Genomic DNA, 22705 nt, shown 5'->3' with positions numbered 1-22705 from the left:
TTTTGAAATTTTCTATTTCAGTTCACTACACAGGGGTTGTTTCTTGCTTGTGTTAGTACATTCCATTCCTTTGCCATCACTGGCAGCTGATGAAAGGGGCTTTATAAAGATATTTAACAGTTTATTCTAATTCAGTGAGAAACAGTATATCTGATCACTTATTTCACTAAGGTATGAGCCTTGAACCAACTTAATCAATGACAGAGGGAAAGGATATAAACTTAGGTTTCTAAAGAAGCTGACAAATCAAGTTGGAATTAATAGGAACAAATTATATAATCTAATTTTCTTTCTGCACAATTACTTTCTGTAATTTCTGGGTCTTTGTTTGAGGCCTGCATTCTCTTGTAGTGAATATTGTTGAGAATGCAAGGATAGCAAGGAACTCTTCCTCAATAAATACTAGTGGTGCTTTTTTACAAATACCAGGTATACAATTTACTTCATGTAGGTTTTTAGAGTAAAATATTAATTTGGACATTTAGGGAAATATAAGTAAAAAGACCTTCATGGTAACTAATACTTCATTTTAATTGAAGATTTACTTTATTATCACATTTTTATTAAAATAATTATCAGCAAAATTAATTTCCTTCCAAGAAACAAAACACTGAATGAAAAGCAATTCTGAATCATGTGCTAAGATACCCAGTAGTGGTTAAATTTAATCAGTAAACATTGCATCTAATGAGCCCAGTTGTAGAGCTACTCAATTAATGTACCCTTGTTATAGTGGAGTTAGTCTAAATTAAATGCAAACTACCACAAAGGAACTAGCCATTTAATCAGCTCTGTTAAGACACTAGTTTTTTTAATCTAATACTACCTAAACTTGCTACATAAGGATGAAAATATATCTGTTAGTAAAGGCACAAACTTTATGTGAAAGGCAGAAAAACCTGTTTTACTACACATGTCCAAACAGCAGGTAAATTTTCTTCAGTACTGGCATAGCCTAGCCAATTTATATAAAAAACACAACAAACAAAAGGATGGAGCCATTGCTTGAATGAGTGCCTGTGCCAAACTGAAGAAATCTTATTAATTTAAATTTGTTGACATGGGCTGAGTGACAAAGCAGCTTGCAAAACAGAGTGAGTGAAACAGAAAATTTAAAAATGCTGTAAGCTTTAAATAAAACATAAAACCATTTTGTGTGTATGTGTGTGTGGGGAGGACCATTGCGCACAAGTCAGTGTTTGATATGTGGCATATAATTACAGGAAGTAAGTAGAAGGTGCCGTGATACCTGTCAATTATCAGCATGCAGAAAATGAAGATAACATACATAATTCATCAGCATACTGCCCTTTGTTGTTAAGCCAACTGATTTCACTCCATAACTGCTTATTTAAAACAAGACATTTAAATTCAAATGAAACACTGTTACCTCTTTTAAATGTTTATGAAATGTTTTTAAATGTGTTGTTGTTATTATTACTATTTCAAAATCAGTTATTATACCGATTCAGATGGATGTGTAAGCATTTCTGTATGTTAGCAAGGAAGACTACAACTACTTTAAAATTCCTTTTTAAAAGGTGTACAGGTAAATTCAGATTGATTTCTGTAGCATTTAATTCTGCCTGCTTGAAGTTAGAGATGGATCTTTAGAAAAAAGCCATTAAATAAGGGCTACCAGTACATACTGATCAGATATCATGTGGAGGGTTTTCATGCTTTTTTTTCTGTCAAGGAATGTCCTCATTTAAGATTAAGAAAGAAAAAAATTTAAAAACCCAATAGCTACCCCCCCAAAAAAACCCAAAAAAGCCTGGGTATGAAGACACAACAATTCAACATTTGGAGGGAGACAGACCTGAGAGATTATATAAATTTGTGTACAGTGCAAAAAAACATAAAGAAGAAACTGATGGATTTTATTTATTATTTCAGAATACAAGAAGGAGAAGACTCATTGTGAAATCAAGAAAATATCAAAGAGATACGAGAAAACTCATCAAGGGAAATGGCTTCCACATAAAAGCAGGGTGTTCACAGTTGGAGTTCACTTCCACAAGATGAATGTGAGCAAAAAGCTGTGTTGCATTAGCAGGATTTCTACAAAGGTTAAACTTTAGGAATGATGAATGTGTTCACACCCATATGTAAAGGAAGCTCATTGTGTATAAAGTTCCAAAGTTCCACTCTGTACCAAAGCTGGTACATCTGATGAATGCATTTCACTTAGAGGAGATTGTCAGCACTTGTCTGTGCTAGGTTTTATTCTAGACAGGGGTAGATGCACCATGCACCCTGAATGCAGTACACCCTGTGTTACTGCTATACAAGCATAACAATTTTCCTAGAGGCAAATTGTTTTCATGCAGAAAATTATTTTTCTAGGTAGAATAACAAGATCTAGTAAATCAGATGACATGAAGAAACACATGACATGAAACTAATCTGAAAAGGTAGTAAAGGTAGTAAAATGGACATGGGATCTACATGTCCTTTCCATGTAGGCTGCAGTTAACCATAGACCCTCCCTGGCAGCCTGGTCTTTGGCCTGGAACCCCTTCCGAGTTTTTGCGTTTCCATTACTGGCCTGAATGAGGCCTTGAAAGAGAACAGTCTCTCTCAGAGCTGAAAGGGAAGTTCTATCAGTTCAGCTTAGGGAAATGTTTTGAGTAAACTTTTCAAAAGACTATTGATGAGACTAGCAAAACAAGAAGTAATTAATTATATAAAAAGCAGGAGAACAGTCTGCAAAACTAGCTTTCTGGGAGAGGCTGACTCCCGTCCCCATCTCTGAAGATTCTCCTGGAGCCCAGGTACTTTCTCCTCAGCCACTACAGTGTTTATCCTTGCTGTGTGGGTTCTGGAGCCAAATGATTACTCCATGGCTGGGGTATCCTTTGTCCCTTGAGGAGCAGTTTCAGGTACTGCACCTCATTCCATATTTTATCATCCAAACTCACCTCTGACATTAGATGTGGTCTATTTTTTCTAGCAAATGCCAAACTGAAAATCCATAATTTATATAAGGCTTTGGTTAGCTGCAAAGAAATTCAAAACAATTTGTCATCATGTAAAACAACACAAAGTGTTGCCATATTTGTGTTCAACACACAACATCCATTATTTATCTATCCATAGCAGCATTGTAAAAACTAGAATATATTGAAGAATGTGCGAAATAGTCATTTCTCATAAGCAGGTAAAACTGTATTCAAACATGTGCTGCATAAACAAAGTATTTATTATGTTCACAAATTATCTGTATGCTCTAAATGTAAAAAAGTACTATACTGCTGATTATTTCCCCTGAGTACACATAAAACAATGCCAAAGGGCAGAACAGTACCAGACTAGTTCAACCACACCTCAGGCTTCCTGCAGGGGCGCTGAAAAGATGATCTCAACACATTTATTTTTCTTTGTTGTGCTTTCTCTCACCCTCGGTGATTACTTTACACACTTGGTCACCACATGGGAACAAGATGGCAGAGCTGGAAAACAGCTGCAATTCAGGAAGGGCAGAGGACCTCATCCCTCTGTAGTAAGACAGAGTGACCCAAACGTGGACAGTTTGGGTGACAATAGCAGTGACAGTAAGGATATGAGTAAGGATATGGGGAGGGCAAGAAAGGAAAGGACAGAAGTTTGGTAACCACCTGACTTAAGTTTTGCCATCAAAATAGAGACACTTTGGATGAACTTCATGGTGTTTTTTTCACCTTGGCTCAGCTGGGTAATTTTCATCATATTTCTGTTTGTACTTCCAAAAACCTTCTGAAGGGAGAATGTGTTCCTTTCACATATATTTGGTTCTGCTGGGTGCTGCAGCTGCAGCTCTTCTCCAAAACAACCACCCCAGGATCTCTCTAACAAGTCCCATGACTGTAGTAGAACTTGACACATATTTCCCTAATATCTGTCCCAGTCTGTGATTTTCAAACACCTTTGATTTCCTTCACTCTTCCTACTCATTCTTGTTTACACATTTCTAGGAAAATTTGAGAAGAGAGGAAAAAGAAAAAATGCTTCTTCTGACCTCCACTCAGCATCACCACCATTCTTAGCGGGTTTGGGTTTTAGTACTGGCTAGAATAAAGTATGTGGTAGTGTATTGAATAAAGGGGATGATGCAGAGCAAGCACAAAACAACCAGCTCTATAGACATAAAAGATGACCTTTCGGTAGCAAGAAAAAAAATCTTAATTTACAGCATTTTGTCATTTATCAATGCTTCTACCTCATGCTTAACAAGAAAAGATACTTTAAAAGTCCAGATGAATGTAAAAACAAAAAGAGAACAAAAAGAAACAAGAAGAGAACCAGAGAAGTGATTTCTGAGGAATAAGCTGGAATTAATTTTCTCGTCTTTCTTGCTGATCTGTTAAGGATGAGTTTAGAGCAGGGACAGAAACTTCTGTTGCTCAGTAAAAGTACCCTACGGGTTATCAGACAGGGAGTATGCCTGAGCCAGAACCAAATGTGATTTACAGTAGAGATGGTGTTTATTGCTACTAAAAGAAAAACACTTTAACTGCATATAAATTTAAAAGTAAGGGGGGAAATTTGATACTTTATGGCACAAAGAGTTCTTTATAGGCAACACTGCATAACATGCTCTAGGCATATAAAAATGGTGATTTGTTCTGTGTGGACAGTTAAAAAATGGTAAATAAAAGGGCACCTTTTCTTCAAACTTTTTTTACAGTGTCTCATTATGGAATAGAATCACAGAATGATAGAGTGGATTGCGTTATAAGGGACATTAAAGATCATATAGTTCCAACCCCCTTGCTGTGGGCAAGGATGTGGCCCACTAGATCAGGTTGCTCTAAGTCCCATCCAACCCAGCCCTGAGCACGTCCAGTAACGAGGCATTTACAAGAGGTGGTGAGGCAACTTCTTCCAATGCCTCACCACCCTTACTGTGAAGATTCTCTTTGTAACATTTAATACAAATCTGTGCAGTTTTATCTGGAGTAGGGTTAATTTTCTTCACACTGGCTGGTATGAGGCTGTGTTTTGGAATTGTGCTGAACACAGAGTTCATAATATAGAGATGTTTTTGTTATTGCTGAGCAGGGCTCACACAGAGCCAAGGCCTTTTCTGCTTCTCCTGCTGCCACACTGGTGAGGAGGCTGGGGGTGTCTGGGAGGCTGGGAGGAGACACAGCCAGGACAGGTGAACCCTGGTCAGTTGACAAAGCAGATATTCCAGACCATGTGGCATCATGCTCAGTATATAAAATGGGGGGAAGAAGGAGGAAGGCGGGACATTTGGAGTCATGGAATTTGCCTTCCCAAGTCACTGCTGTGTATAATAGGGCCGTGCTCTCCTGGAGATGGCTTATAATTTTTCAAATCAGTTAAAAAGCAGCAGTAGCAGCTGCTTTTTGTTACAGAGTTTTCAGATGCAGAACCTCAGATGGCATAAATCATCAAATCACTGAAGTCTACTAAGTCTACTGGAACTATCATAATTTACATCAGATGAGAATCTAAATTATCACTGGAGATACAGACTCACTACAGGGATATTAAATAAGAAATGCTGCCGAGTGGATATAGCAAAAAAGTCTGGAAAAGCATTTGATCCAATTTTGTCAGTCAGTCCATATGTTAAAAGAAAGGTGTGATAGTCTGGGGAATGCCTGACAACTTGTGGATTTAATTGTAATTTAAAGTGCAGATTAGACTCACCATTTTGAAGCAGGAACAAGATTTTATCTATGGAGCAGAAACAGACTTCAAGAGTACCTCAGCCAGGAATACTTTCAGCCTGGAAGAACAGTTAGGCTTTTATTACAAACACCTGTTATCACAGCGTTTTGATATAGGTCTGGTGTGTATCCCGGGAAAATATCATCTCAAGTCAAAGAAACTAGGGCTCTTTCAAAAAATAAACCTCCTTCAGTCTAAAGGCAGAAAGTAGAACTGGAGAAAGGAGGATAGAAGAGGCTTTGCCTCCTTTCCCCCAAATCATAGATAAAACATTTTTTCTTTTGATACCCATGAAAAAGGGAAGGTATGATGGTCAAATGTAGTTGTGAATAGACCAGCAAATGCTGTGCTGCATTGCAATGTTTCTCCTTGTGACCTTATTGCAACACAAAGAATAGCATCTGAGATGCAAGACTCTAGTAGGAGAAGGCAAAATTCAGCATGGAGGTGTGAGATACTAAGTTATCATCTCATAATGTACTTTGAAACCTTCTGTGTCAGTGAGAATTGTCTAGCAGAGTTTTTGCCAGGGAGGAGACACACAGAGATTCAAAGTTAAAGGTGATTCTTAGAAGCATCTCAATCTTAAAAGCATTTCATTACAGCAATGGAGTTCCCAAGGCATGGAAACACAGGACCACCCACCCCAGAGTTTCAGACATAAGACATCAGGAATAGTTAACAGTCTGATGATTTGCTTATTCTGCTGGTTTTGTCTGGGATAGAGCTAATTTTTTTCACACTGGCTGATATGGGGCTGTGTTTTGGAACTGTGCTGAACACAGACTTCACAACACAGAGATGTTTTTGTTATTGCTGAGCAGAGCTTGCACAGAGCCAAGGCCTTTTCTGCTTTCCACACTGCCATGTTGCTCTCCCATTTCCCTGTGCAGGGAAGCTGGGGGTGCCTGGGAGGCTGGGAGGAGACACAGCCAGGACAGGTGACCCAGCTGAGCAAAGGGACATTCCAGACCGTGTGGCATCATGCTCACTACATAAACTGGGGGAAGAAGGAGGAAGGGAGGACATTTGGAGTGAGGAGTCTGTCTTCCTAAGTCACCATTATGTGCGATTAGGCCTTGCTCTCCTGGAGATGGCTGAACTTCTGCCTGCCCATGGCAAGCAGTGAATTCATTCCTTATTTTGCTTTGCTTGCATGTGCAGCTTTTGCTTTCCCTATTAAACTCAGTTGTGCACCTCAGCCCACGACTTCTGTCTTTTATCCTTCTGGTTCTCTCCCTCATGCTGCTGGTGAAGCAGTGAGTAAGCAGCTGCCTGGAGCTTGGTGGCTGGCTGGTTAAACCACAACACTTACTATGGATTCCCAGAGTAATTTAGGTACAGTCAAACAGCTACTCTGATGTAAAGATGATGAGGAAGGATTTTGACTTCACAGGTACCCTTCAATGATTGTCTACCAGTGAAACTACAATTCTAGATTCTTAGGCAATCTGATTAGAAAAAACTATTGCTAAAAACCAAAAAAGACTATCTTCAAAAGTAAAATAATGTTTAGGAGCTTAGTGAGAAATTGGCCTCATCTGAATAGAGGCTAAGCTCTGGAGGTACTGAAGTCAAGGGCAGCAACTAGCCCAGCTCCCTGCTGGACAATGCTGCAGTGAGGAGGTGACCAGAGTTACCTATGTGGCAGTGATACTAGTGACACTACTGTGGTTCTTTCTTCTCTTGACTTCTTGAGATTATGCAATTTATCAGCTTCTTCAATGTGGGTCAAGAAAACATTCTTTGTGATGACTTTTTGTAAATTAAAATAAAGTAAAATTAAACATGTCCCTTTTTTACCAGTATCAAAAGAGTTAAAGAAGTCTAGAGACTTGTATAGGACACCAAGGCCAACTTTGTACCAAAGGCCTGTTTATAGGAATTGTTATCAGGTAGAAGGTTTTAGGCTGGAGAAAATTTAATACAGAAATTCAGATAATCAGTCATAAAGAAAAATGAGTGACAACAGAAAAACAAATATTCAATTCTTGTTAGGGACTACTTGGAATGCTGATCTCATTGAAACATGGTTCTTAACTTATTTTAAATTTCTTATGTAACTATACCCTGTTTTCAAATTCTTGTCACAGAGGTCCTTTTTGTATAAGTTCATATTTAGGTCTGTTCAGACAAGCCTCACAGACATCAGAGACAAGACATTGTCCTTCTGCCAATGTGGTTTTGCCCCAAGCTGCAAGAAAGCTTAACTAGCCATTGTAAGGAATATTTGCATCTTTTATTGCTTGCAGAAAGGAAGTTTTCAGCCAAGGAAGGATACAATTTTAGTTTTCTGTGCACAAAGAGGGAACTGACTTGCTGTAAATAATGATAAGGTAATCTTGCTAATTACTTCTGTACTTTTTATTCAAAGGAAGAAATACCACTTTACAAACAAAAGACAAAACACAAGTTGAAAGTATTGGATAAGCTAAAAAAAGTGTCAATATGGACATACCCTTGTTGTATTTAAAATCACACAGGCATATAAGACTTACCAAAGGATCTTGAACTGATAATCCAGAATGATGTATATGACAACAGACATATAGTGATGCAGAATCACCAGATAAAGTATTAATGCAGAAGACTATTGCTGAGAAGCTGGTATAAGCAGGACAAAGGAGTGCTAAAATTCCATGTGTGGCTGGGTCTCTTCCATGAACTCTTACATCTTTTGAGTAGATTCTTAGGCACTCTGGATCCCTTATCACACTACACCATTTACAACTGATTATGTCCTTTCTTAAACAGCTGTAGCTGCCCTGAAGTTCCAGTAAAAATGGTAGCCTCCACAGGCAAAAAAAAAATGGATAATGAAGTAAATCCATAGGAGAGCTGAAGGAAGAACCAAAACAACTTTGCTCCCCATCAAAGATAAGGCTAGAACATCCACTTTGACCATCCACTGCGCTGATCTGTTTTGTCACAGAAGTCTCTGTGCTGTCCTGAACTATTGCTGAGTTGAGCTACAATACCCATTTTAAGACAGATATCTCTTGAGGTTAAAACTACAGATGGAAAGTCCATCATAATTTACTTTAAACCATTTCAATAGTTAACTGATCTATATTTAGGCAAAATTGTACCAGTCTGATTTTGTTCAGCTTCCAACATTCAGCAATCAGATCCTTTTATATCTGTCAACTAGATGGAGAAGCCAGGTATCAAGTTTCTATTTCATTGTAGATACTTTAGGACTGCAGTCTATACATGGTTTTGTTTGATAAAGAGGAAAAACTTCCTTGTATCATGCCACATGAATCAATGACTTTGCTCTCTCAACCTTTCCTTTATACTGAGTATTCTTGAATCCTAAACTACCAAAAGTAAATTAAAAAGAAATTTTCAGTGCAGACATATAACTAGTACTGTTCATGCAATCCCCAGGGGTTTCTTTTAGCATAGCCAAGATTTACACAAGGCATTTTGACCAAAGCACCTTATTTAGTAGTCTATTCATTGTTACTTCTCTTGACAAATCTCTCTGCATCTCTTCATTCCTCCTCCAAATCCCCAAATAATAACTTGTGAACAGGAAAAAAAAAAAGGAAGAAAACCAGCATTTTCAGTTCTTCTTAGGTCCAGCAAAACACAAGTTTCTGGAGATGAGAAAGGCAACAGCAGCATTAGCTTTGCAATAACATGACTGATGATTAGACTAAGGGAATTGTCTGCAGACATGGTTTTATTCCCGTTTTTGTTACAATTGTACATGTGAAAAGGTTATACTAGACAGAGAAAGGGTAACAGAAGTGATGATGAATCTAAGGTATAAGGCATATTTAAAAATACTGGCTCAAATTTCAAAAGTGGAGTCAATTTATAGCATGGGGATGTTTTAGCATTACTCAGAGATACCAAAATAAAATTGCGTAAGCACGTATTATAACAGAACACTCTGGAGATGATCAGAACCAAAATATACAAGGAAACCTAGAACAACAAATCAGAGGCAACTTGTTCAACTGGCCTTCAGTAGCTCCATATTTGGGTGTCTTGTCTGTTCTGAAGAGCTAGAATTTGATGGGTAGACTAAATGTAAAGGTCATAAAATAAGAGTAAAAAGGACATGCTGCTTTCTCTGTTCACAAATGTTTTACTTTAATAATTATCCACAAAACACTTGTCTGTTTGCCCCCAACTTATTAAAGCCATCTGGTCTGTATTAATGACTTATCGTTGTTGTTTATTATATCTCCGATCTTTAGGGTCATCTGTGAGTATCATTAATAATTTTGTACAATGTTGACGTAATTTAAAACAAGCATTAAATATCATATACCAAAAAATAATTCTTAAAATAACCCAAATATTAATATAATTGCTAAGTTAGGATCCTGCATTTAGTGCTCTGTTTTTGGCTGCCAGTTACTCAATGTTTCTACTAATCAGCAGGTATATAATATTTTTTATGATATGATATATCATATTTTATATATATGATATATAAAAAGTGTCATGCAGCAGTAAGTCAGAATGTTTTCAAGAAATCAAAAGATTACATATAACAGTATTGTCATGTAAACACTATTTGGTTAGTGTCTTAGTAAAATTGTAGTCAGAGCTGTTTCTCTTATACTCATATTGACAAACATTACCTCTACTGATTTAAAAGCTTTATATATTAGTTGTAATTTTCTGCCCACATGGATGCTGCTCAATAATCATCTGGATTATCCTCTTTACCCTTTTTACTGCTAATACTTTTAACGAATCTTCTGTATTGTCTTTCCCAGTTTCAAATTTTTGAAAACAGACAGCAATACAGATAGGTGCTTGTTCAGTTTTAGTATAAACACTGAATTGAAGTTATCTGAATGTGTTATTTTAAAATAAGTTTTGATGGCTAACACACTCCTGAGTTATTGCTGGAATAGGATGTGTTTTCTCATTTTGTGAAGTGATAAAACTTTGGTATTTGCCCAGGTGCTTCAAACACACCAGGGCATTCACAAGCCCCAGTCTTTATGGGGGACTTCAACCACCCCAATAGTGGTTGAAGGAACAGCTAGGAGGTTCCTGTGATGCACTGATAGTAACCTCCTTCTCCAAATGATAGAGGAACCAATGACAGAGGTGCTATGCTGGACCACGTTCTTGCTGACAAGAAGGGAATGCGAAGCTCAAGCACAGCCTGGGAAGTAGTGACCATGAAATGGTGGAGTTTGAGTGAGGGGGACACACACGAAGCTCACTAGGCTGGACTCCAGGAGAGGAGACTTTGGCCTCTTCAGGGGTCTGCTTGGTAGAGTAATAGGGAAGAGAATCATGGAGGGAAGAGGGGTCCAAGAAAGCTGGTTAATCTTCAAGGGTCAAGGTCCTCCAAGTCAGGAGCAATGTGTCCCAACAAAAAGGAAATCAGACAAAAGTACAGGGTAACCTGCATGGATGAACAACTGGCTCCTGGACAAACCCAAACACGAAAGGAAGCCTGTTAAGAGTGAAATAAAGGACAGCCCTGGGAAAAATATGAAGAGATTGTCTGAGCAGCTAGGGATCAGGCCAGCTTTTTTTCTAGCATCATTTCCATAATTTCTATAGATCCATGATTCTGAAGACTAACTTAAGGCTTCCTAAATGTACCACATTTACCTATGAGGGTAGCAAGGAACAGGAATGATGCTGTGTTCTTTGCAGATGTAACTGTCCTCAGCACTGTCTTACATGAAGTAGCAACTCTACATAAAGTATTTCATATTTTCAGACTACCTGATGTGTTATCCCAAGATGGTGTGTTGTAGCAATAAAGAGCCATCACTGTTCTGAGCATCTGTTTAGAGGGCAGGGTCAGCTTAAAATCTAGCCAACTTTCAGAAGTCTGCAGTTCTGCACTTTCCTACACATTTCCTACACGAATTGTGGAACCTAATTATATAAACACACCTGTCTTGCTAAGTGACAGATGCACACAAAATAGGACATAGACTTAAACAAAAACAGTGATGTTAACCATGGATAAAAGTGCAGGCAGAATAACCAAAGAACTATTTTTTTTCAGCATTACTTGCAAGAGCTGGCATGACTCAATGACAGAGGTGTAGTTCTATTGACTCTGCTTTTTCCAGAAAGTAGTGACCTGTGGAGAGACATGAAGAAGCAAGCTATAATTCAATCAACTTTAATTCTGCCAGACCACAACTTCCTGTGTAAAGGATTTCTGCAAGAACATCACAACACACAAAACCAAAAAGTATTTATTAGACAAAGTTTAACTGGGCTAGCAGGGGATCAACTCAGATCTAGAATTTCCTTTTATGTTATTCTCCTTATTTCTCATTCACCCCACAAATTTCTTCTTTATATACAGGAAGTAGAACTTTCATCTTGTCTAAGAATTGTCATTCTTTACTTTTTTCCCCAAGTGAACTTGGAAAAAAGATTTCAACTATCTTTACACTATTGTTGATCATAAAAAGCTAGTAGTATTTGTATTTTTAGGTATACTTCACACAAAATTATAGCTGTAATGTGGTGTGAATCACCACTGGATATTAGCATTTATACCATTATGCTTTCACTCATCAAAGACCTATATAAATGGTCTCCTGCTGAGATCAGCATAAACTGAACTGCTAAATTTTACATAGTTTTCATGCTGCAGATACCGAAGTGTATTCCCGTATGGACTGTAGTCTGAAACATTCTTTTTCAGTTCTCAAACTACTTTTAAACAGTTGCCTTCTGAATGCTAATTTCAGAATTGCATTGGCAGATCCTTACAGACCATGTCCTGAATGTTGCCATGGTAATACTCTTCATTTAGTAAACAGTATGGAATAAACCCTCATTCCCAGGCAATAATGCAATTTAGCCCAATCCCCAGGTACTGTTAAAGTGGTTCCTCTTCATTTATGCTTCTTAAACTCTGAGTTAGCAGAGATTGCAAGTTTCATTTCCAAATAGTGTAGGGGACACCGCACTTTCTAAGAAGTGCTCAAACTCAGTAGCAATTTTTCACTCCTAGGACCACCACTGCAGACAAGACATTCTGAGTAAAGGGAGAAGTTGCCTTCTCCCCCTCAGCAGATGTGGTGACTGCGACTCATGAGTAGCAGGTGGAAGTTGTCACCACAGTATCAATTATTGGAAGAGAAAACTGCAGCTTTTTCAATAGCTCAGAGCTGTTTGTGGAGGGTTTTCCTGATACTACAATCAGTCCAGGGTGGATCCAATTTCCCTAGTGGTAAATACCATTTAGAGGGTGGAGCTGGTAAGGAAGAGTGTTTTTACATTTATCCCCTCAAATCTCATTCTCTTCCTCAGTTATTCCACTCCTTATATCCTAGTGATTTCTTGTTTTCTTTTGAAAGAAAAGACCTCCAGCTTTTCTAGTGTGCTTCAAAAGCAGCCATTCATCTGCAGCAAGCAAAATTTTGTTTTAAAAGAGTCAAAGACTTTATGCTCGCAGAGATAAATTGAAAATCAGAGCAGGGTGCAAACCTGGTCATCCAAATGTGCACATGGTTGGCTTTGGTGCCTGGACTGTTGTCCTGAACGTGGTGAAAACCATGCTCAGGCTGTGCTGCTGTTGCTTCTCAGAACCACTGAAAGCAGAAGAACAAAAATTTTTTGATGCTGTAACAAAGCTCTCAGAATCACATATTAAAATTACTAACAGGGAAGCAATTCTGAGTTAGGAAAATATTCTTCCTACAGACAGACTTCTGTTGTCTTAGGCTGGAACAGTAATGTGACACTGGACCTTTACTATGACTGGAGGAATTCAGACGCTTTGCCCAGGTCTTTGCCCAGAAGCTCCATTTTTGGAACCACTAGAAAATATATTTTACATGAAACACCAGAAGAAATTTCTAGCGCTCCTGCTCATGGATCACAACATTTGCAGGATGACTGACTGGGACATCTGCCTAAGCTTGCAGACACTGACTCAGTATCTCCTGCAGTGTTTGAACCACACCACACCACACCACACCACACCACACCACACCACACCACACCACACCACACCACACCACACCACACCACACCACACCACACCACACCACACCACACCACACCACACCACACCACACCACACCACACCACACACCACACCACACCACACACCACACCACACCACACCACACCACACCACACCACACCACACCACACCACACCACACCACACCACACCACACCACACCACACACCACACCACACCACACCACACCACACCACACCACACCACACCACACCACACCACACCACACCACACACCACACCACACCACACCACACCACACACCACACACAGTGCCTGCATCTATTCCCCCTGAAGGACCCCAATACAGCCCAGCAGAGGACAGTGCCTAGCAATAGGACAGCTGTCCCATGAGTCCTGCATAATTTATGAAAGCAAAGAAGCATGGGGACATAGTAATTACCAAGGGGTCCTTTCCTTTTCAGTGGTAAACCTGCCAAATTCTTGGAACTCCTAATACTCCCCTGGAAGTAACACTAATTTTCAGAAGTGTAAGACCACATTGTACCACTATTATTCCACGTGTTGAAGTGCAGCAGAGGTGTATCTTTCAGCTCATCTTAATCCCTGCAGCAGAAAAGAAAAAGAAAAAAAAAGAAAAAAAACTTCTCCTTTTCTGTTCAAAGCAACTTCAAAAATTACATGTTTTTATTCAGAGCAACTTCAAAAGTTAAATGTTGTCTAGTCACAGACCAGTAGAAAAAAACCCTAAATCCCTGCTCTAAAAAGGGATTCCAGTGAAGCCTTTGAAGGTAGTGAAGTAAAAGGAAGTACTGGTTTCTCTGACAAAATTTTACTGCAGGCTCTAATGATAGCTTATCTCTATCTTCTGATTTTGATTACAAGGCTTAGCTTGACATGTTAACTCCAATACAATGTCCAAGACTGCAGGACAGGAAGAATAGGAAGAAGGAAGGCAAGTGGTTTGAAAATTTAGTCATTTTGTCTCTTTAATAGGGACAGACTGTACAATGGACTGGCAACAGCAAAGTACAGTCAAAGAAAGATGAGAAAGAAAAAGAAGAGATAGAAACAGGCAACCAGATAATGAAAATACTTTCAGCTGGGATACAAAATACAAGTGAAAGTACATCAATGTCACCCAAGATATATGTTAGTAAGCTGTGTTTAACCCTAAAAGTTGACTGCTCTGAACAGAAGCAAACATTAGCACTTGGGCTACAAAATTTCAAATATTTTTTAAAGTTTTGGGACAAAAGCCCAGGTTTTACAAATATAAGATATAATCTGGGTTGGAAAAAAGAAATTGGGAAAACAATCCCTCAAAATGTTGTACCCTTGATTTGGTCTTTATTAACTATTCCTGAGCATACGGTCATTTTTGATTAAATAAATGACAAGACAGCACAGTGTAATTCTTTTGTCAGACAGAAAAACCTTGGTCTCTTAATTTCAAAGGGTTTCTTAGCTATACAGAAGCCCTTGTACTTAGAGCACTACCTTGTAAGTTTGTCTCTGATACAACCCAAGAAAAGAGTTGTCTGTAAATCTTGATTGGGTGTTTCAGTCCCAGCAAAGCTAGAGACAGGTTTGCAATACTGTTCAAATACCTGTAAACTAAGAATTTAAGTACCAGTTGGAACCAAATTTTACACAGAGATCATTAAGAAAAAAAAATTATAGTCCAGCTCATTTTTCCCAGATTGCTAAATGCAATCACTAGGGAAACAAGTAAGAGGAAGCAAGTATTGTACCTGAGCTTTTAAAAAAAATGACAGTTATTACAACAGGAACCATTACAGTCTTGCTTAGCCATCTCAGCCTTTTCTTTGCCTCCATACTTTCTGCAGGTCCTCAGTTATAATTCATGAAGGCTGAGAAGTTCACAGAAAATTGGCACCTAGAGAAATTGCTGTAGAGTTAGCTTTACTTTCCTCTTCCGAGGACTGCCTTGGCTATGCTGCTGGAGACAAGGATACACCAGCACAGCATGGATCCTACTGAAAGGGACCCCATCTCTATAGCACACAGGCAAGAGCTCCAGGTTTTGGTATATTTAAGCTGTCCCCTTGTATGTTCAGATCTCTTGCCATCACACATTAATCTGGACTCTGGACCTCTTAGTCAGTCCTGGCTAATCAGGGAAGTCTGGAGATGTCAGAGATGACTGAAGGCTGGCCAATGTGATGTCGGTCCACAAGAAGGCCTGGAACTCAGATCCAGGCAACTACAGCCTGTCAGCCTGACTTCAGCACCCAGCAAGACTATGGAACAGATCATCTTAGCTACAATCAGATGGCACACACAGAACAACCAAAGGGTCAGGCCCACTCAGAATAGGTTTAGGGAAGGCAGGTCACACCTGACCAAACTGATCTCCAGGTGACCTGCCTAGTGGATGTGGGAAAGGCTGGGGATGTAGCCTATTTGGACTTCAGTAAAGCCTTTGATTCTGTCTCCCACAGCATTCTCCTGGAAAGGCTAGCAGCCGATGCAGTGGACAGGTACACCCTTTGCTGGATTGGCCAGGCCCAGAGAGTGGTGGGGAATGCTGCCAGTAATGGGGCCAGTTCTTTTTAATGTCTTTTTTTGATGATCTAGATGAGGGGTTTGAGTGCATTCTCAGTAAATTAATGGATAACAAATGGTGTATAAGTACTGACCTGCTGGAAGGCAGGAACTCCCTGCAGAGGGATCTGGGCAGGCTGGATCATGGCTGAGGCCAATGGTGAGAGGTTCAACAAGGCCCAGTGCCAGGTCCTGCCCTTGGGTCACAACAACCCCAGGCAGCTCCACAGGCTGGGGCAGAGTGGCTGGAAAGGAGCTGGGGGTGCTGGTGACAGCAGCTGAACATGAGCCAGGCTGTGCCCAGGGGGCCAAGAAGGCCAATGGCATCCTGGCCTGGATCAGCAATGCTGTGGCCAGCAGGGCCAGGGCAGGGATTGTCAGCTCTGGCACTCAGCACTGGTGGAGCAGCATCTCAAATGCTGTTCTGGACCTCACAAATCAGGAAGCACATTGAGGTGCTGGAGCATGTCCAGAGAAGAGCAACAGAGATGAGGAAGAATCTGAAGCACAAGTCCTGAGTGGCTGAGGGAGCTGGGGGTGTTTATCCTGGAGAAAAGGAGGCTCAGGGGTGGCCTTATCTTCCTTACAGCTGCCTGAAAGGAGATTGTAGCCAGGTGGAGTCAACCAGTGACAGGACAAGAGCACAGAGTCTCAAGTTGCACCAGGGGAGGTTTAGGTTGGACATCAGAAAAAATTTCACCACTAAAGGGCTCTCAAACATTGGGATGGACTGCTCAGGAAAGTGGTGGAGTCAACATCCATGGAAATGTTCAAGAAATTACTGGATCTGGCACTTCGTGCTATGGTCTAGTTGACAAGGTGGTGATCATTCAAAAGGGTGGACCTGATGACCTTGGAAATCTTTTCCAAACTAAATGATTCTGTGATCCTTGAAATGGGAGAAGGAAGAGTTTTGACTTGTTTGAGGTTTTTCTTTTTTTAATTTAAAGCCATTTAAAAAATCATTCTACCACCACTTAGCATGTGGAAAAGCTCTCCTGAAAATTTTAGTTAATGCAATTTCTCTTTCTTTGCTGTATATTAAAATTTAGGTAAGCAATGTCTTTTACTTCAAGACAATATCACAGATTGAGGTTTTTATGTCCTGCACAAAGAGTTTCTTACCAAGAATTACTGGGCCTGACACTGCAAAGTAGTTCCTTGGTCCAATGCAAGGAAGTCGGAAGTGCAGTTAAAAGGGAGAAAGCCCAAGAAGATAAAAAGGGGAGTTGTTCATGTAGGATGCTTATCCACAAGAAGGTAGCACCTTAATGTTCCCTTTTAAACTACCAGCCCATTTAACTTTCTGTATATTTGTATCCTCCACATGCTGGTAGACCAAACAATGGCATTTTTCACCTGATAACTCCTAGACCAGCCTATGCTGTTTTTGGTGAAGAATGTCTGACCAAAAGAACATGAAGTTTTGAGGAACTTTTTTAAAAAATAAGTTAGTCACAATTATTTGCACTAAAAAGAGAGGATAAATGAAGAAAGATGTTTAATATCCAATATTTTAATAAAATTCTTTTATTTTGGTATTAGGAAAAGATAATACTTTTAAAATAATATTTACAAAGACTTGTGAGGATAATATACTGCTTTTACTTTGAGTATTCATAAATTTTGCAACTCAGATCTAAATAAGGTCACAACGAACCCAGCGAGACACTAAATCTAGAGTTCCCTCTGAGACAAAGACTTTCTCCTTTTGACTTTATGCAAATGCTAAATCTGAAGAAAGGTGAAACACTCTTATTCCTCTAGTCTTCCAAGACCTCAATATTCTGAATCATCTAAATGACTGCAACACATTTAATTTTAAGAAGTTTCTTGCATATTATCATTTTACTTGTAACAGTGATGCTTTTGTCCCTAGTGACTTAGTAGTGAGCTAAACTGCCCCAACAGATATCTCAAAACAAGGCTCCTTATAAGGAAGAAATAATTCATTCCCAGGATCTATTATCAATAAATGTAAACTGAATGTGCTCAGTCCTTAAGGAAATACAGAGCAGCATTAATTCACACAGCTCTGGGACTATGGTACAAACAATGCCTTCCCCTTCAGTCCATCTGAGAATGACTTCATACATTAAGTACTGAGCCACAGAAAGGCAGAGGACACAGAAATTAATGTCAAGAGGATTTAGCACAGTTGTAGATGTTTGTTTCTTTTGACTGTTCTAGAAAACGGCAAAGTATGCTTAGTATTTTAAGTAAATTTTCCTAAATGCTTTTAGATTCTAGTCTGAGTACAGTTTTAGAATCAACAAGGAATTTAATCAAAATAAAAAGCTGCACTTTGAAAGGGCTCATTTGGTACTGCCAGTTTATTTCCACTTCAACAGAGAAACTCTAAAGAGCTGGCAATATTTATCCTAGAGTATTTGATTTAAAAGGCTAGAAAAAGGCAAAAGTTCTTTTTTAAGGCTTTGAATTAAAAATAGCCTCTGAACATAATGAAAGAAACTGTTTTATGAAAACATTGTAAAACTGAAGACAGTGACCAACTACACTATTTTCTTCACTAACCAACCTTAAGATGGTAATTTCATCAACACCCATCACTTCTGTCTGCTTTTCCTGCGTTTGAATTCCCAGTTTCACTACACTGCTAAGTTCAGTGATATTCACCACTTTTACATACAACACTGTTTTTCAAGCTTTCATAAGATATTAGAATACATTTGTTATCTCTAAAACCTGTAGCCTTCTTCCAAGAAATGAAACCCCTTGTTATCTAAAAAGGCACACAGAAACAGGTTTAAAAACATTTGGTTCAGCATTGTAAATCCAGTTGTTTCAGTAGACCTATCATTCTTTCTTGTTTGGATTATTTTAGTCCTCAATTTTTCTTGCTTTTTTTCCCTTATAGCTATAGCTCCAAGAACTCTCCAGCCTCCATTCCCAAGTCTCCTTCTCTGTCTTTGACCCCCTACCCTCTGAGAGTTTAGAAATATTTTATGCAGCACATGAATCCAGACCCTTGTTCAGCTTCAATGCAGGAATGCCAAGTCTCATCTTTCCTGATAAGATTTAACCACTGGGGTGACTTATGTTGGCTAGCATTATGTCGCCTGCCATCATTTTTCTACATTTAGACCTTGGTGTGTTTCACACAAAGACAACTGTGCAGCTGTATGTGACCTTCCTTTTAGATTAGCGCAACTGGTGGAATGCTCAAGCCTTTTATACTTTACTATAATGAGCAAAACTGACTGCAACTGGCCTAATGCTCTGAAAAGATTATTAGGAAGGAATTTTACTGCGTGGTGGCCAAGGGGGCTTTTCCAAGCAGCTCACAGAATAGCCTTTTATTACATGCAGGAAGTTAGCCAAGTTAAGCTTGCTGTTTTGCAGCCATTCCTCCCTCTCTGTGTAGCTCAGGAATAGAAACTTCCCAAAACGGTGAGATGGAAACAGAGGCAAGAAATGCTCAGCTCAGTAAGGTCTTCCCTCGAGAACATCCACTGAAAGAAAACCCAACTAGCAATTAAAATAGCTTAGATATGGCTTTAACACTTCCTAATTTCTTCTCTGGAGTTAACACATCTTCCCACTTGCTTTCAGAAAGCGGAGGGAACTTAGGGCAAATCTGGCAGGACAAAAGTTCAGCCTCAGATGAAAATTTGCAAGTTGTTAAAGTGCTACGCTGGTGCAGCTGGAGCCTAAAGTGGAGCATATTTGGTGCCTCTGGTGACATGACAAGAGCAAAGATGCCTCTTGCTTCCTTGTCTTCTCCCTAGCCCAGAACCTAAAAAGATTCACCAGCATTCTGTGTATCTGTTAATACACACAGACTCAACAAGAAGTAGATACTCTTGATGAGGGGAGACAGATGAAAGAGGTGGATCCATGAGCTCTTCCACCTGCTTGTTTTCTGGGATTTCTTTAGTGAATTTAAAAATTTCTGCCCAGATCTGTAAAGACAAAAAAAAGACTAAGTTGAGGTAACTGACACACAGGTTAACGTATTATGGATGATTTGTTGTTCATTGTCACGCTTCTCACTCTTTTTGGTTTTTATTGTAAAGTTTCTCAACTATGACGGGAAGAATTCTTCCTGTGGCATGAGTGTTATATTTATTGCAGCAGGTGGCTAAGACCTGGTAAAGAACAGCCATGCCCAATTTGGAAGAGTATCTTTACTGACTTGCTAGATGCTTATTTAAAGCAGAAATAGTGGTAGAACAGAGAAGAAAAATTGCTTTGACATTTGAACAATCATTACTCATGAATAAGTGATGGAGTTAAAAATAATTTTCCTCTCCTCTCACACACATGCAATCATAAAGTTCTTTTTTTTTTTTTTCTTTTTCCTACTGTCTACCATATTGATAGTAAAAGAAAGTACTCCATGCTCATCTCTGGTCTGCAGTATTCAGGCTCCCTAACACTTCCAAAATTCTGTTGGGAGTTAAGTTTATAAATCCAGCAGAACATTTATAAAACATGCCTAAATCTAAAAACAAGACCGTTAATATTCCAGCAAGCTATCTATGAATTAATGAAACTGGCATCTCAAGAGTAACTATTTTGTGAAGTCCATAGCCAGAAACACAAGCATCAGTTTAAACTAATTTCCTCCATAGAAGGTAGGTTTCATTATCCCAAAGAAAAAAACCCAAGCTTATAGTGCATTCAAAAAAAACCAAAAAACCAAAAAACCAAAAAAAATCAAACCAAAAAAACCACCAACTTAACCACGCAGAAAATAATTCTGCAGTTTAAGCTATTTGGTTAAAAAGCGTCCGTCATTTTCTTAGTATCAGCAACTGGCAGGAGAAAAACAAAAAATAAAAAAATTCCAAAAAAACAAACAAAGAAACACACACAAAAGCAAAAAACCAACCCTAAATCTCGCCGCCACCAAAAGCACAGGTCTATACCTAAATGTAAAAAAATTCTTGACGTGTGAAATTTCCAAGTACTGCTACTGTTCAGAAGTTTAAAAGCACACACTGCCCCCCCTTCTCCAATACGTGCAAATTCTAAACCATCACAGGTTTCTGCCAATCCTTCTTTAAAAATCATTTAGCGAGTCAGATAAGTTTAATTCAATTTCCCGTCCACTTTTAATGGACAATGCAGTTTCTGCAAAGCTTTCCAATCGCTTGAATACAAAATAAGCTCCTGTTCCAGTCGGAGGTGGAGGCGGGGGGCGGAGAGATTGGCACAAACAAAAAGGAGACGACAGTTTCGAGCCAAGGCGATGTTGTTTGCACCTCTTAGATTTTATGCCGGGCACGCTTGACATTCCTCCGCCGCATTCCCTGACGGAACCGCCTCCCCGCTGGGGGCGGCTTGCGCTGCATCATGGAAAATGTAGTCTGTCTGGGAAAACCGGAGGGAAGCCGCTCCAACTACGGCTTCTGCGGGGCACGGCATGCGAGCAAAGGGCTGCTCGCCGGGCCAGTGAGTGTTTTTAACTACGAGCCGCCCAAAAATGCCTCTTACAAGCCATAGTTCCGAAATATTTAATTAATTACAAAAATTGGTTTTAAATTCGGTTAATAAAAAATGGCGACTGCTCTACCATGAAGCATCAAAGCGTAATCCCATTTCCGAGATAAAGTCCCTAAATACCAACATAATATTTATACTAAAATTTAATTAGTGTAACAGAAGTCAGCCGAGGCTGCTCTGCGATGACACGCAGCCCACAGCCTCTCAGCGCAGAAGGGCACTGTGCGCTGCGCTCGCTCGATCCCGGCCGGGCGGCACTTCCACGCGGCCGGCGTTCCGGGACCGCGCCGCGGGCAGCCACGGCGACACGCAGCACCTCGGGACCCTCAGCATATGGATGCCTCCATCTATCCATCTATCAATCCATCCATCTCTGAGGCGCCGGCACGGGCCCGAACGGCGCGGTTTTTAAAGATCACCGAAAAGACCCTGACCCTCCGCTGTGTCACGACCCACCTGGGTAAACACGGTGCCTTCAGGGCCTCCAAGTGACTCACTGCGGGTCCTTGGCGCCCTGGCCTGTGTCTCGGCTCTCCCGGAGCAATTCCAAGCCCTGACATCTGCAGAGCCAACCGGGTGCTGGCACCGGGATGACGACCTTTACCGTACTACCGCTAGTAGAAGGAAAATGAAACTCCCCACAAAACTCAATACCAACACATCCTGGAGCGCGCCTCACTCGTGTAGCTCAAGAGCTTGTTACAGGCATGCACCTAGGCTCCTGATCCAGGGGCGGACGGAAAGGCCTTCGCCTGCTGCGGCCCCGCCTCTGAAGCGGGAGCACAGGTCTCCCACCGCGGCGCGTACGGCGCTTCCCCTCCGCGAGGCGCGCGGCTCGTCCCGCCCCTCCGGCTTTCCCGGCAGAGGTGACCGGGTTCAGGCCGCGGCGGCGGCCCCGCCCCCGCATTCCATTCCCTATATGGCGGCAGAGCTGGGGGCGCCGCCGGCCACGCCCTCCTTTCCCACCACGCGCGCGAGGGCGCGCCCGGGCTTGCGCGCGTGACATCAACGGGAGAAGAAGCTGGGAAGGCGGAGGTGGGAAAGCG

The 22705-nt window shown here is 40.3% G+C and overlaps 1 long non-coding RNA gene across 1 annotated transcript; it reads right to left on the bottom strand.

Moving 5' to 3' along the window:
- Positions 1-7973: 7973 nt before the first annotated feature.
- LOC132086577 (uncharacterized) lies at positions 7974-22227 on the bottom strand. The gene is made up of 4 exons (XR_009420425.1): positions 22116-22227; positions 14065-14228; positions 13123-13226; positions 7974-11758 (listed from the first exon to the last, which is right to left on the bottom strand). It is a non-coding gene; the product is annotated as an uncharacterized LOC132086577 (long non-coding RNA).
- Between the last annotated feature and the right edge of the window lie 478 nt (positions 22228-22705).

Source organism: Ammospiza nelsoni, chromosome Z (genome assembly GCF_027579445.1).
Source record: "Ammospiza nelsoni isolate bAmmNel1 chromosome Z, bAmmNel1.pri, whole genome shotgun sequence".
NCBI classification, from domain to species: Eukaryota; Metazoa; Chordata; class Aves; order Passeriformes; family Passerellidae; genus Ammospiza; species Ammospiza nelsoni.
The sequence above is the reverse complement of the archived record's forward strand: the minus strand, read 5'-3'. Positions and strand labels throughout refer to the sequence as shown.